Source organism: Manihot esculenta, chromosome 5 (assembly GCF_001659605.2).
Source record: "Manihot esculenta cultivar AM560-2 chromosome 5, M.esculenta_v8, whole genome shotgun sequence".
Lineage (NCBI taxonomy): Eukaryota > Viridiplantae > Streptophyta > Magnoliopsida > Malpighiales > Euphorbiaceae > Manihot > Manihot esculenta.
Window position 1 is genome coordinate 32354809 of NC_035165.2, and position 12737 is coordinate 32367545.

General features: G+C 37.6%; 1 protein-coding gene across 2 annotated transcripts in view; it reads left to right on the forward strand.

Moving 5' to 3' along the window:
• Window positions 1-1461: 1461 nt before the first annotated feature.
• LOC110615188 overlaps window positions 1462-12737 on the forward strand; it is a 39740-nt gene continuing 28464 nt past the window's right edge. Inside the window, exons 1-4 of one of the 2 annotated variants that reach the window (XM_043956347.1) lie at window positions 1462-1829; window positions 2118-2318; window positions 10687-10887; window positions 11049-11143. The gene's annotated coding sequence lies outside the window, so the exon portion shown is untranslated. Of the gene's footprint in view, window positions 1830-2117; window positions 2319-10030; window positions 10399-10686; window positions 10888-11048; window positions 11144-12737 lie in introns of those variants that run through there. The other variant, XM_043956348.1, reaches the window with a different exon arrangement.

Sequence of the window (12737 nt, forward strand, 5' to 3'; positions counted from 1 at the left end):
TTTCTTACCTAGCTCGGCTAGGAGCTGCTCCTTCAACCTTTTCAGTTTTTGGTTCATTTTCTCGTCTTCTGGGTTGGATCTTTTGCCCAAACTACATTCTTCCTCCTCTGTTTCAGTTCCCGTTTCCCTGGTTGTTTCAGCAGAATAGTCGTCCACCTCTTCATTTTCTATCATCTCTCTTGCCCTTCTCCCATGGATTCGGGCCTCCGGTTCTTCCTCTTCTCCGGCATCGTGGTTGTTAGTTTGGAGGCGGATAGAGGTAGGTCGGGGTTCATCGGTTCTGGGTTCCTCCACTACTGGGAGTGCGTTTACTGGGGTGCTAAGTCCCCTTTGTTGCATTATCTGCCCCAACCAGTGAGCAGTGGTTTGTAGCTGGAGAGCCATGGTTTGAATGTCTTGGTTAGACAGGGTCATGGTGGGAGTATTCCCTGCCAAGCCTGGCGAGGGATTAAGAGAGATGGGTGTTTGGTTATTCAACGTCGTAGGGCTAGAAAAAGAGAACTGCTGCCCCTCTTGGGCGGAGCTTAAGTCATTTGGAATATTAAGGTTACTTTCTTGGTGGTTTGCCATTGTGGATCTCAGTGGGTTTTGAAAGTGAAAACTCCGGTGATGAAAAGATCTCCTTCGTTTTCCCACAGACGGCGCCAATTGATGATCTGAGATCCAATAGAATAGGGTTTTTCAAGGGTTTTGTGTTACAGAATAAGGCTTAAAACTTTCTGAGGAGGGGACTCCTCTTTTATACATTGTCTTGCTTGCTGGTGACGTGTAAAGGTCTCTCCAGGATTGGGCCACGCGTCTCTGCCATACAGATTCGGGTGTACTAGGGTATCAGCTGCCTGCTACATGCGTAACGGCCTCTGATTCTCCTCATGCGTACGTTCGAGCGGATCTGCCAGGCTGTCTGGTGAGTACTGTTCTGGACCCCGGGCTGGGCCGAGAGTTGGGCTGGACGCTGGGCCTGAGAGGGATCTGCTGGTCAGGGATCAGGCTGGACTGAGTAAGGAAGCTTGATCGAGCCCGGCCCGGAAGCTGGAATGAGCCAGGCTTGTTGGGGGGTATCAAGTACGTGGGCCTCTGTGTCATGGGCCTTTGGCTGTGGTCAAGCCCCTGTTCTGGGGTGAAGAAATCCAGCGGTCATCAATAATTATTTTTTGATTTTCTTAATAAATTTAATAATAAGTAAGTTAAATTATTTTTTAATTACAAATATATTTGTACTAAATAATATATATAATTAAAAAAATATATATACTTTGTAATGAAAATTAGAAAATATTAAAAATAATTAAAAATAATTATATAAAATAATTGTAAGAATCAGAATTTGAATCGAACCTGTGATTGAGAAAATTAAAATAAAATGTTAAATATCAAATTAAAACTATATTAAAATTTCAAACCAATTAAAGGAGTTGCAAGACAATATATAAAGCCTTGGGTTTTAGAAGGACAAGTGGACAACCTGTTGAAGCAAATTGAGTTTCTGTTTTGGTGGATCTGTATACAGGAGATTGTTTAGCGTGCGCGCTTGTGGGACAGGTTAAGGCGTTATCTTCGCTGTCTGTCAGTCTACCGTACTGCTCTGTAGACCCGACTAGAGAGAAGATAAAAAAAAATGATAATAAAAAAAAGGGAAGGAAAGAAACAAAGACTTTGAGCACAGTGCTTTTTCGTTGCCTGCATTCTCACTCTCGCTAAGCGTCTCTTGGTTTGGTGCTTCACATCTTTGCTTGGTCTGCTGAAAGTCGCTGAAAGTCTCTCTCTCTCTCTCTCTCTCTTCTTTGCCGACATGGATAACCAAGATCACAGGAGGAGGCATACACCAGGTTGTGTTTTTTGCTACCTTATGTTTTCCTGTTTCTCTTTAATCATGGTGGAATTTTCCATGATGTTCTGTTTTCAAATTGGAAATGTGAGAGACTAAGATACCTTATTTCCTTACTGTTGGGATCTTTCTTTTGCTGTTTGTTATTAACTTCTATGGAAAAAAAGGTTTTCTGGGTTGTTTTTGTTTATTCACATTTTTTTAAAATTGACTTTTTTTGGTTGTTTTTGTGATTACTTCGCTACCCATGGAAGTTATGGTGATGGGGGCCTTTTGTGGAATTTTGCAGGGCATGACAGCCATGGAGTTCATGTTTGTCACAAATGTGGATGGCCCTTCCCAAAACCGTACCCGAGTGCAAAACACAGGCGTGCACATAAGAAGATCTGTGGAACCATTAAGGGGTACAAGTTGGTTGACTCAGAGTCTCCTGCCCATTTGACTGTTTCTGATGATGAGCACCTCTCCGATGAAGATCGCAAAACCCGTGGTGAGAATTGTCATTCTTGTACTATTATAATTATTATTTTTGTTCCTTTTTGTTTTTTCTCTCTTTTTTTTTTTTTTTTGGGCTTAGGATAGAAAATATTAGTTGATTTTCCATTTTAGAATTTATTTTAAAAGATTCTTTTAATTTTCTTTTTAATATAGTTCTATGGCTGAGTCAGCATAAAGAAACACGTTCTGTTGCAAAATAGGTGAAGAATTGTATTCTTGAGTTAATGCTGGTAAATTTGGTGTTTAAGGTCAACACAAATGTCTTCCACAAGCTTAACACTATTATTAAAAAAAGAAATAGAAAGTTTTAAGAACCACCAACGCAATAACTTACATTGTAAGAAAATATTGACAAACAAACAATATTTCTAAAAGAACAAATAAAAAATTACTGCCAATACTATTTTACTACAACTAAATTGTATATATTAACCTATTGATCCAACGGTTCAAGTATGATATCGTACATAGATTCAGACAAGATACTCACCAAGAGCAACAAATGATAATTTGTTGTCAAGGTGTGTAAAGCTACACATCAATTAAAGAAATTAATGAGTTCAAGAGCTTTTCGGAATTTTTTTAAGATTAAAGATGCTTAACGGTGGGTCAGAGAGTAACACTAATGTCTTGGTTAGACAGGGTCATGGTGGGAGTATTCCCTGCCAAGCCTGGCGAGGGATTAAGAGAGATGGGTGTTTGGTTATTCAACGTCGTAGGGCTAGAAAAAGAGAACTGCTGCCCCTCTTGGGCGGAGCTTAAGTCATTTGGAATATTAAGGTTACTTTCTTGGTGGTTTGCCATTGTGGATCTCAGTGGGTTTTGAAAGTGAAAACTCCGGTGATGAAAAGATCTCCTTCGTTTTCCCACAGACGGCGCCAATTGATGATCTGAGATCCAATAGAATAGGGTTTTTCAAGGGTTTTGTGTTACAGAATAAGGCTTAAAACTTTCTGAGGAGGGGACTCCTCTTTTATACATTGTCTTGCTTGCTGGTGACGTGTAAAGGTCTCTCCAGGATTGGGCCACGCGTCTCTGCCATACAGATTCGGGTGTACTAGGGTATCAGCTGCCTGCTACATGCGTAACGGCCTCTGATTCTCCTCATGCGTACGTTCGAGCGGATCTGCCAGGCTGTCTAGTGAGTACTGTTCTGGACCCCGGGCTGGGCCGAGAGTTGGGCTGGACGCTGGGCCTGAGAGGGATCTGCTGGTCAGGGATCAGGCTGGACTGAGTAAGGAAGCTTGATCGAGCCCGGCCCGGAAGCTGGAATGAGCCAGGCTTGTTGGGGGGTATCAAGTACGTGGGCCTCTGTGTCATGGGCCTTTGGCTGTGGTCAAGCCCCTGTTCTGGGGTGAAGAAATCCAGCGGTCATCAATAATTATTTTTTGATTTTCTTAATAAATTTAATAATAAGTAAGTTAAATTATTTTTTAATTACAAATATATTTGTACTAAATAATATATATAATTAAAAAAATATATATACTTTGTAATGAAAATTAGAAAATATTAAAAATAATTAAAAATAATTATATAAAATAATTGTAAGAATCAGAATTTGAATCGAACCTGTGATTGAGAAAATTAAAATAAAATGTTAAATATCAAATTAAAACTATATTAAAATTTCAAACCAATTAAAGGAGTTGAAAAATAGAGTTCTCTCTCAAGCCGCCAATAGCTCTAGAACTTTTGCCGATTGTGATTCCACCGGAATGTCAGATTCCGGCAATGAGGGTATGGAAGAGGATGATCTTTTGCAACATAATAGCCGTAGGAAGCGTAAAGATGGTGAAGGAGGTTTCTCTTTAGAAGAACAAGACGGTAGAAAGTTTGAGTCTGTTGGACAACCGTCTCCAATGGGTCCTTCGTTTAGGGATATGCTAGTCAATGGGAGTCCTAATAACGAGACTGTGATTGCTGACACAGTTGAAGTGAATGATGATGAGTCGTATGAGCTTTCTGATGGGGAAGAGGATGAGGAGGATGAAAAGTGCCCTAATATTAAACTTACTAAAATTGAGAAATCTCGTTATTGTAAACCATGGAAGAACTCCTTGATTATCAAGCTGATTGGAAGATCAATAGGGTATGCCTATTTATCGCGAAGGGTGAAGGAACTCTGGAAACCTAAATCCCCTATTGACTTAATTGCTCTGGACAACGATTTTTTCCTTGCTCGATTTCATAGTAGGGAAGATTTTGATTTTGCACTGGAGGGTGGACCATGGATTATAGCTGATCATTATTTGTCAGTTCGCCAATGGTGCCCGGATTTTGATCCATTTAATGTTTCCTTGGAACGCTTGGCAGTTTGGGTTCGATTTCCATGCCTTCCAATTGAATATTTTAATGAGGATTTTCTTATGCGATTGGGGAGGAAGATAGGAGATCCTATCAGAGTGGATAATAACACTAGCCGAGTGACAAGAGGGCATTTTGCGAGATTATGTGTTGAAGTTGATGTTACGAAGCCTCTTTTGTCGAAATTCAAGCTGAACCGGAGAGTTCGACGTATTGAATATGAGGGGTTGCATATGGTTTGTTTTTCATGTGGAATTTTTGGGCATATGAAGGATAATTGTCCTTCGTTGCGGAAAGAGTTGCAGCCAGAGAATGTAGAGAATGTGCCTAATTCGGTTCATAGTAACCCTGCTCCTAAGGTGGCTCAGTTACCCGAGAATCAGGTGGTTAATCCAGCTGTTTTAGATGATTTTGGTGATTGGATGCTGGTTAAGAAAGATAGAAGACGTAATCAACGTCCTCAGGAAAAACCTGTATTTAAATTTGGGTCAGGTGATCATGGTCCGAGGGAGTCAAACAAGGGTAAATCAACGATGAAGGCCAATAATAACCCCTTTAGTTCTCTAGTTATTCTCCAGGATTCTGAGACTCATATAGAACATAATGCGACTCCACCAGTGGTACAAGATTTTCGTCCTGTCTTGGGCAAGAAAAAGCTACGGGATTCTAAAGGGAAGGGTCAAGTGGTTTCTACTGTGACAAGAGAGGAGACTCCCAATATTGCTTTAGATTCCTATGTGAGATCTAATGGGCCTGCTGTGCAAAGTTCAGTTCTAAAAATTAGAGGGGTTTCGAGTGGATCAGGGGGATCTTCTAGAAAAGCTGCTGCACAAGATGACCATGTAGTTGTTCAAGGGAATAATAGAACGAATCAGTCAAAGACTTGGGTTGTTTCTAACTCGAAATTGGTGGGACTTGCAAATTTAGAAACAGAATTGGATAGGAATCAACATGATAATTTTAATGATCCGTCATTTCCTCATCCAACCCGTCCCAATATCCCAGCAGCTAATGGAGATGGTAATCAGGATATGAATCTTGACGATGATGCGATGATAATTGTTGCTCAGACTTCCTTGAATGAATTTCAGAATAGTGGTTTAATTGGTAAGATGCCTTCTAATGAGGGGTCTTACTAGATTTTTCGTTCTATTATAGGTTCAGTCATCCTCGTGGCTTTCTTTTCTCTCTTATTTTTAATGATTATTGGAGTTTGGAATTGTCAGGGTGCTGCTTCTTCTAATTTTCTGAGAGCTTTTAAGGAATACAATCGTATCTATAAGCCTCAGATTTTTTGTTTGGTTGAGCCTCGAATTTCTGGCCATTCAGCTGATAATGTTTGTAAACAGCTAGGTTATGATAATTGGGTTCGTGTCGAGACTTTTGGTTTCAGTGGAGGCATCTGGATTTTATGGTCAGAAATATTTTTTAAGTTAACGCTTGTGTCGACAGATCCGCAATTTATTACATGCAATGTGTTACTTGATAATGGGGACTCGTGGTTAGTGAGTTTTGTGTATGCCAGCCCTGACATTAGTTTACGAAGACGTTTGTGGCATTCGGTTCTGGGTTTCAATGGAAGTGAGAAAAGTTGGTTACTGTTGGGAGATTTTAATTCTTTTACAAGCGAGAATGAACAAACCGGCTATGTTAATGTTCACAGTATTGGGGCTAGTGATTTTCGGCAATGGATTTTTGATAACTCACTTATTGATTTGGGTTTTGAAGGTACTCCTTTTACTTGGAGTAAGGGTGGTATTAATTCTTCTTATAAAGCTGCTCGATTAGACCGTTGCTTGTGTACTGAGATTTGGCGCATGACATTTTCTAGAGCTACAGTTATTCATGCTCCAAAGTTGCATTCTGATCATTGTCCTATTTTTATGAATTGCTTTGGAGTTACAAATTCTTCTATTCGTCGTTTTCATTTTCAAGCGGCTTGGACAGCTCACAAAGATTTTGTTGATGTTGTTTCCCGTGGTTGGAAGCAAAATACTTCTTTATTTGATAATTTGAAATCAACCAAAGACTCATTAAGCCAATGGAACCGATCTGAGTTTGGGAATATTTTTCATAATAAGCAGAGGTTGATTCGTCGAATTGATGGTGTTCAAAAAAGCTTAGCTATCCGGCGAACGAGAGGTTTAGTGAAGCTGGAATTTAATATGAGACGACAGCTTGAAGATGTTTTGAAGCAGGAAGAATTATACTGGTTTCAACAATCTAGGGAGGAATGGATTGTTTCTGGTGAGAGAAATACAAGGTTTTATCATCTTTCTACCGTGATTAAACGCAAGAAGCAGCAAATTCTCAAGCTGAGAAATGGGAACAATGTGTGGATTGAAGATTCTAGTCAACTTAAAGAGCTTGCTAGCGGTTACTATCAGGAGCTGTATTCGAAAGATTTGGCGGTTGACTGCAGCCATTTTGTTAGACCTGATGGGCCTGCTCTTTCTTCTTCTCAACGATTGCTTCTGGATCGTCCTTTTTCTCATGATGAAGTATATGATGCTTTGCGCCTTATGTCTCCTTACAAGGCTCCAGGACCCGATGGTCTACAAGCAGTTTTCTTTCAGAAATCTTGGTCTGCGGTAGGTTCACAGGTTTCAGCGTTTATTATTGAGGTCTTGGGCGGGAGGGAGTTTCCAGAGGAAGTTAATGAAACGGTGCTGACTCTTATTCCTAAAATTGCTTGTCCAGAATTTATTTCTCAGTTCAGACCAATTAGCTTATGTAACGTGATCTATAAGCTTGTTACAAAAGGTTTGATTAACAGATTGAAAGATGTTTTGAGCTCTCTCATTGGATTGGAACAAAGTAGCTTCGTTCCTGGCCGACAAATTATTGATAACATTGTGGTGTTTCAAGAAGTTTTGCACACTATGAGAACGTCTAAGCGGTCAGGGGGTTTTATGGCGATTAAAATTGATCTTGAAAAGGCTTATGATAGACTAGATTGGGATTTTATTCAGTGGGTGTTGGGTTCTTACCACTTTTCCGATGCTTGGATTTCTAATATTATGAATTGTGTTAGAACATCTTCTATGTCAGTGTTATGGAATGGTGAGAAGTTAGAATCTTTTAAACCGACTCGTGGTGTGCGACAAGGCGATCCAATGTCTTCATATCTTTTTGTTATGTGTATTGAACAACTTTCGAGAATGTTTAAACAGCTTGTTCGTCAAGGCAGATGGAAGCCGATTCCTATCTCGAGTAATGGTCCGATGATTTCTCATCTTATGTTCGCGGATGATATGGTTTTGTTCGCAGAAGCTTCTGTGGAACAGTTGGATTTGATTTTATCATGTTTGGATGACTTTGCTAAGGCTTCCGGGCAGAAAGTGAATTTAGCTAAGTCTTCTCTTTATTTGTCGCCTTTTGTTGATAGTGATTTGGCGTCACTTTTGTCTTCAAGGTCAGGTATTCCTTTGACTGCTGATTTGGGAAAATACTTGGGTGTGCCATCTATTCATGGGAGGATTTCAGTCTCAACATATAGTAGTATTTTGGATAAAATGAGAGGCAGACTTGATGGCTGGAAGGCGAGAGCTCTATCAAAAGCTGGACGAATAACGTTAGTTCAATCAGTTCTTAATGCTATTCCTGTTTTTGTGATGCAGAGTGCTCTTTTACCGATATCGCTTTGCAATGAAATAGAGAAAATATGCAGGAACTTTATTTGGCATGGGAAGGATATGAAGCCAGCTGTACATCTGATTAATTGGGATACAATGTCCTTGCCGAAGCGGTTAGGTGGTCTTGGCATCAGAAATATGCGACAAATGAATCAGGCTCTATTAGGGAAGTTGTGTTGGCGAGCTTACAAGAATCCGCAAGCTTTGTGGGTTAGGTGCCTTTTCAATAAATATGAGTCGGGTTTTGTTCATTGGGAAGTCGCTAAGCGAGCTAATGGTTCAGTCAATTGGAAATCTTTTTGTTATGGTTTGGAGCTACTTCGAAAAGGGATAGTTGTAGATGTGAATAATGGGATGCACACTAGATTTTGGCTGGATGATTGGCTTCCGGTTGGGCCTCTTTGGAATTTTGCACTTAAACCGTTGATTGAGTTGAATATGCAGGTTTGTGTTCGATATTTCTGGGTTCCTAATGTAGGCTGGAATTGGGACATTTTAAATTCTCTTCTTCCTACTGATGTCCTTTTATATTTCCAATCAATTACTTTAGTTGATGATATGTCGTGTTTGGATGGTTTTGCGTGGAAGCATTCTTCTTCTGGCTTATATACAGTTAAGTCAGGGTTTGATACGTTTTATTCAGAAGTGTCAGGATCTAATATGGATTGGCAAGGGCTGTGGAAGGTTAGGGTGCCACAGCGAATTCAAGTGTTTTTGTGGGAAGTGGCACATGAGAAAATCATGGTTAATGTTCAACGTCGAAAGCGAGAATTTATTGATTATGATTTATGTCCTCTTTGTGGAGTTGCAAGTGAATCTGTTTTGCATGCTCTACGAGATTGCCAACATGTGAAACAAATTTGGAATTCCCTTTTACCTACCAATTTCGTTTCTCCATTTTTTGATATTTTGAATGTGCCTTTATGGCTATCTTCTAATATAGAAAAAGTAGGGTTATTGGCTAATGGAATACCATGGGATGTGCTTTTTAGTTCGGCTGTTTGGTGGTTATGGAAGCGAAGAAACTTGTTGGTTTTTAATGAGAATAATGACCAGGATACTATTGATGCGTCCTTTATTCAGCTTCGAGCAAAAGAATATATTCATGCATGGAGGTTTTCGATGCAGGCTGGGTCTGGACCGAGAGGCCGGTCTTTGAAGTATGTTGGGTGGAAGCCGCCAGAAACAGGCTGGGTGGTAGTGAATTCCGATGGTAGTGCATTGTTGTCAGCAGGAAGGGCAAGTTGTGCAGGTTGTTTTCGAAACAATGAAGGTAGATGGCTTTTGGGCTTTCAACGGTTTTTGGGCAATTGTGGAGCAATGGAAGCTGAGCTATGGGGAATATATTATGCTTTAGTATTAGCATGGGATTCAGGGTGGAAGAAGATTGAAATTCAAACGGATTCTCAACTCGCGTTAGATTTACTTGCAGGTAGAGGTGCAGGAGTTTTTAGAGTTGCTAATTTGGTGAGGAATTGTCGTGATCTTATCAATAGAAGCTGGGAAGTCAAGATGGTAAAAATTTACAGGGAAGCAAATGCGGTAGCGGATCGTTTGACTAGTTTAACCATTGGTGATGATTTTAATTTGAAAATTCATCAATGGCCTCCTGTTACTATTAAATTTTTACTGGATGCTGATAGGTTGGGGCTTTCATGGCCTAGATTAATAAAATAAGGGCTCTATCCCTCTTTTTCTAAAAAAAAAAAAAAGGAGTTGCAAGACAATATATAAAGCCTTGGGTTTTAGAAGGACAAGTGGACAACCTGTTGAAGCAAATTGAGTTTCTGTTTTGGTGGATCTGTATACAGGAGATTGTTTAGCGTGCGCGCTTGTGGGACAGGTTAAGGCGTTATCTTCGCTGTCTGTCAGTCTACCGTACTGCTCTGTAGACCCGACTAGAGAGAAGATAAAAAAAAATGATAATAAAAAAAAGGGAAGGAAAGAAACAAAGACTTTGAGCACAGTGCTTTTTCGTTGCCTGCATTCTCACTCTCGCTAAGCGTCTCTTGGTTTGGTGCTTCACATCTTTGCTTGGTCTGCTGAAAGTCGCTGAAAGTCTCTCTCTCTCTCTCTCTCTCTTCTTTGCCGACATGGATAACCAAGATCACAGGAGGAGGCATACACCAGGTTGTGTTTTTTGCTACCTTATGTTTTCCTGTTTCTCTTTAATCATGGTGGAATTTTCCATGATGTTCTGTTTTCAAATTGGAAATGTGAGAGACTAAGATACCTTATTTCCTTACTGTTGGGATCTTTCTTTTGCTGTTTGTTATTAACTTCTATGGAAAAAAAGGTTTTCTGGGTTGTTTTTGTTTATTCACATTTTTTTAAAATTGACTTTTTTTGGTTGTTTTTGTGATTACTTCGCTACCCATGGAAGTTATGGTGATGGGGGCCTTTTGTGGAATTTTGCAGGGCATGACAGCCATGGAGTTCATGTTTGTCACAAATGTGGATGGCCCTTCCCAAAACCGTACCCGAGTGCAAAACACAGGCGTGCACATAAGAAGATCTGTGGAACCATTAAGGGGTACAAGTTGGTTGACTCAGAGTCTCCTGCCCATTTGACTGTTTCTGATGATGAGCACCTCTCCGATGAAGATCGCAAAACCCGTGGTGAGAATTGTCATTCTTGTACTATTATAATTATTATTTTTGTTCCTTTTTGTTTTTTCTCTCTTTTTTTTTTTTTTTTGGGCTTAGGATAGAAAATATTAGTTGATTTTCCATTTTAGAATTTATTTTAAAAGATTCTTTTAATTTTCTTTTTAATATAGTTCTATGGCTGAGTCAGCATAAAGAAACACGTTCTGTTGCAAAATAGGTGAAGAATTGTATTCTTGAGTTAATGCTGGTAAATTTGGTGTTTAAGGTCAACACAAATGTCTTCCACAAGCTTAACACTATTATTAAAAAAAGAAATAGAAAGTTTTAAGAACCACCAACGCAATAACTTACATTGTAAGAAAATATTGACAAACAAACAATATTTCTAAAAGAACAAATAAAAAATTACTGCCAATACTATTTTACTACAACTAAATTGTATATATTAACCTATTGATCCAACGGTTCAAGTATGATATCGTACATAGATTCAGACAAGATACTCACCAAGAGCAACAAATGATAATTTGTTGTCAAGGTGTGTAAAGCTACACATCAATTAAAGAAATTAATGAGTTCAAGAGCTTTTCGGAATTTTTTTAAGATTAAAGATGCTTAACGGTGGGTCAGAGAGTAACACTAATGTATTTGAAGATTTTTCTAGCGTTTATTAATTAACGAAACTCGTCTTGACGAGAAAAATTTTGCCATATAATGGAGTTTAATGATATGGTTTAAACTAATCTTACTGTTTAGTCAGAAGCATCGTTGAATAAAAAAAATTTATTAAAGACTTATATGATTATTTATAAATTTGTCAGGAATTTAAAGGCACCGAAAAGGTAAAACGTAGAAAACCGTTTGTACAAGACCAAGTGGCAGAGAAGTCGTCCAAAGATCACATTGCAAACATTGTAACAAAAGATTTGCCACGTATATAACATTATCATCTTAGACAATAATTAACAATTCTATTGCTTAAGTTTTGATCTGTAATTTTGATTGTATAGATTAAATATTTTTGTTAAATTTAAATGAATTTATATTAAAAGAAATAAATAATTTTAACATGGAATTGTTAAAGAATAATTTTTTTTTTTTAATTTTACAAAGAACCTATTTAACACGCTTCGTTTGTTGTTTTCCTTTACAATGAGGACATTGTTTTCCCTTAAAAAACATGGAATTTTTTAATCCTGTGTGCTATGAGCTGTGTTTCCAAATTCTAGCATCATTTCATTCTGGTTTCTTTCTTTTTCTATACTTTTATTTGCTTCGTTCTCAATAAAGACATTCTTTTTAATGAAAATAATTAATTTATAATAAAATAATAATATAAATAAATTTAATAATAATGAAATAAATCTAAAAATAACAATATCCTTCCTAATTTCAGGTGGCTATTGTAATCCCTAGATTGAATAAACATTTTATAATTAATTATAATTACTGTAAGTCTAATTTACTATAGGTTATATTTTTTTAATTTTATAACTTTCACAATTATTTACACTGTCACCATCGGCATTAATTGTTACTTATCTAACTCATGTAATCAAGTTAAGCAATTTTTTTCCGATTATATATATTATATATTTATATAATTTGAAATTAATCAAATTAAAATAATGAGTTATTGAACATTTAAATTTATAAAAAAAAATTTATAATTAAATATAAATTATCCATATCATTTATAACTTGTTTAAAAAAAATTCACTTATTGCTAATTTTTTGAAAAATAATTTGTATTTAAAAATTATTTTTATTAAAGATATTTTTGATAAAGTAATTTACTTTTTATTACTTATTTTATAATTAAAAAAATAAAAATATTAATAAATTTACATATAATAGTA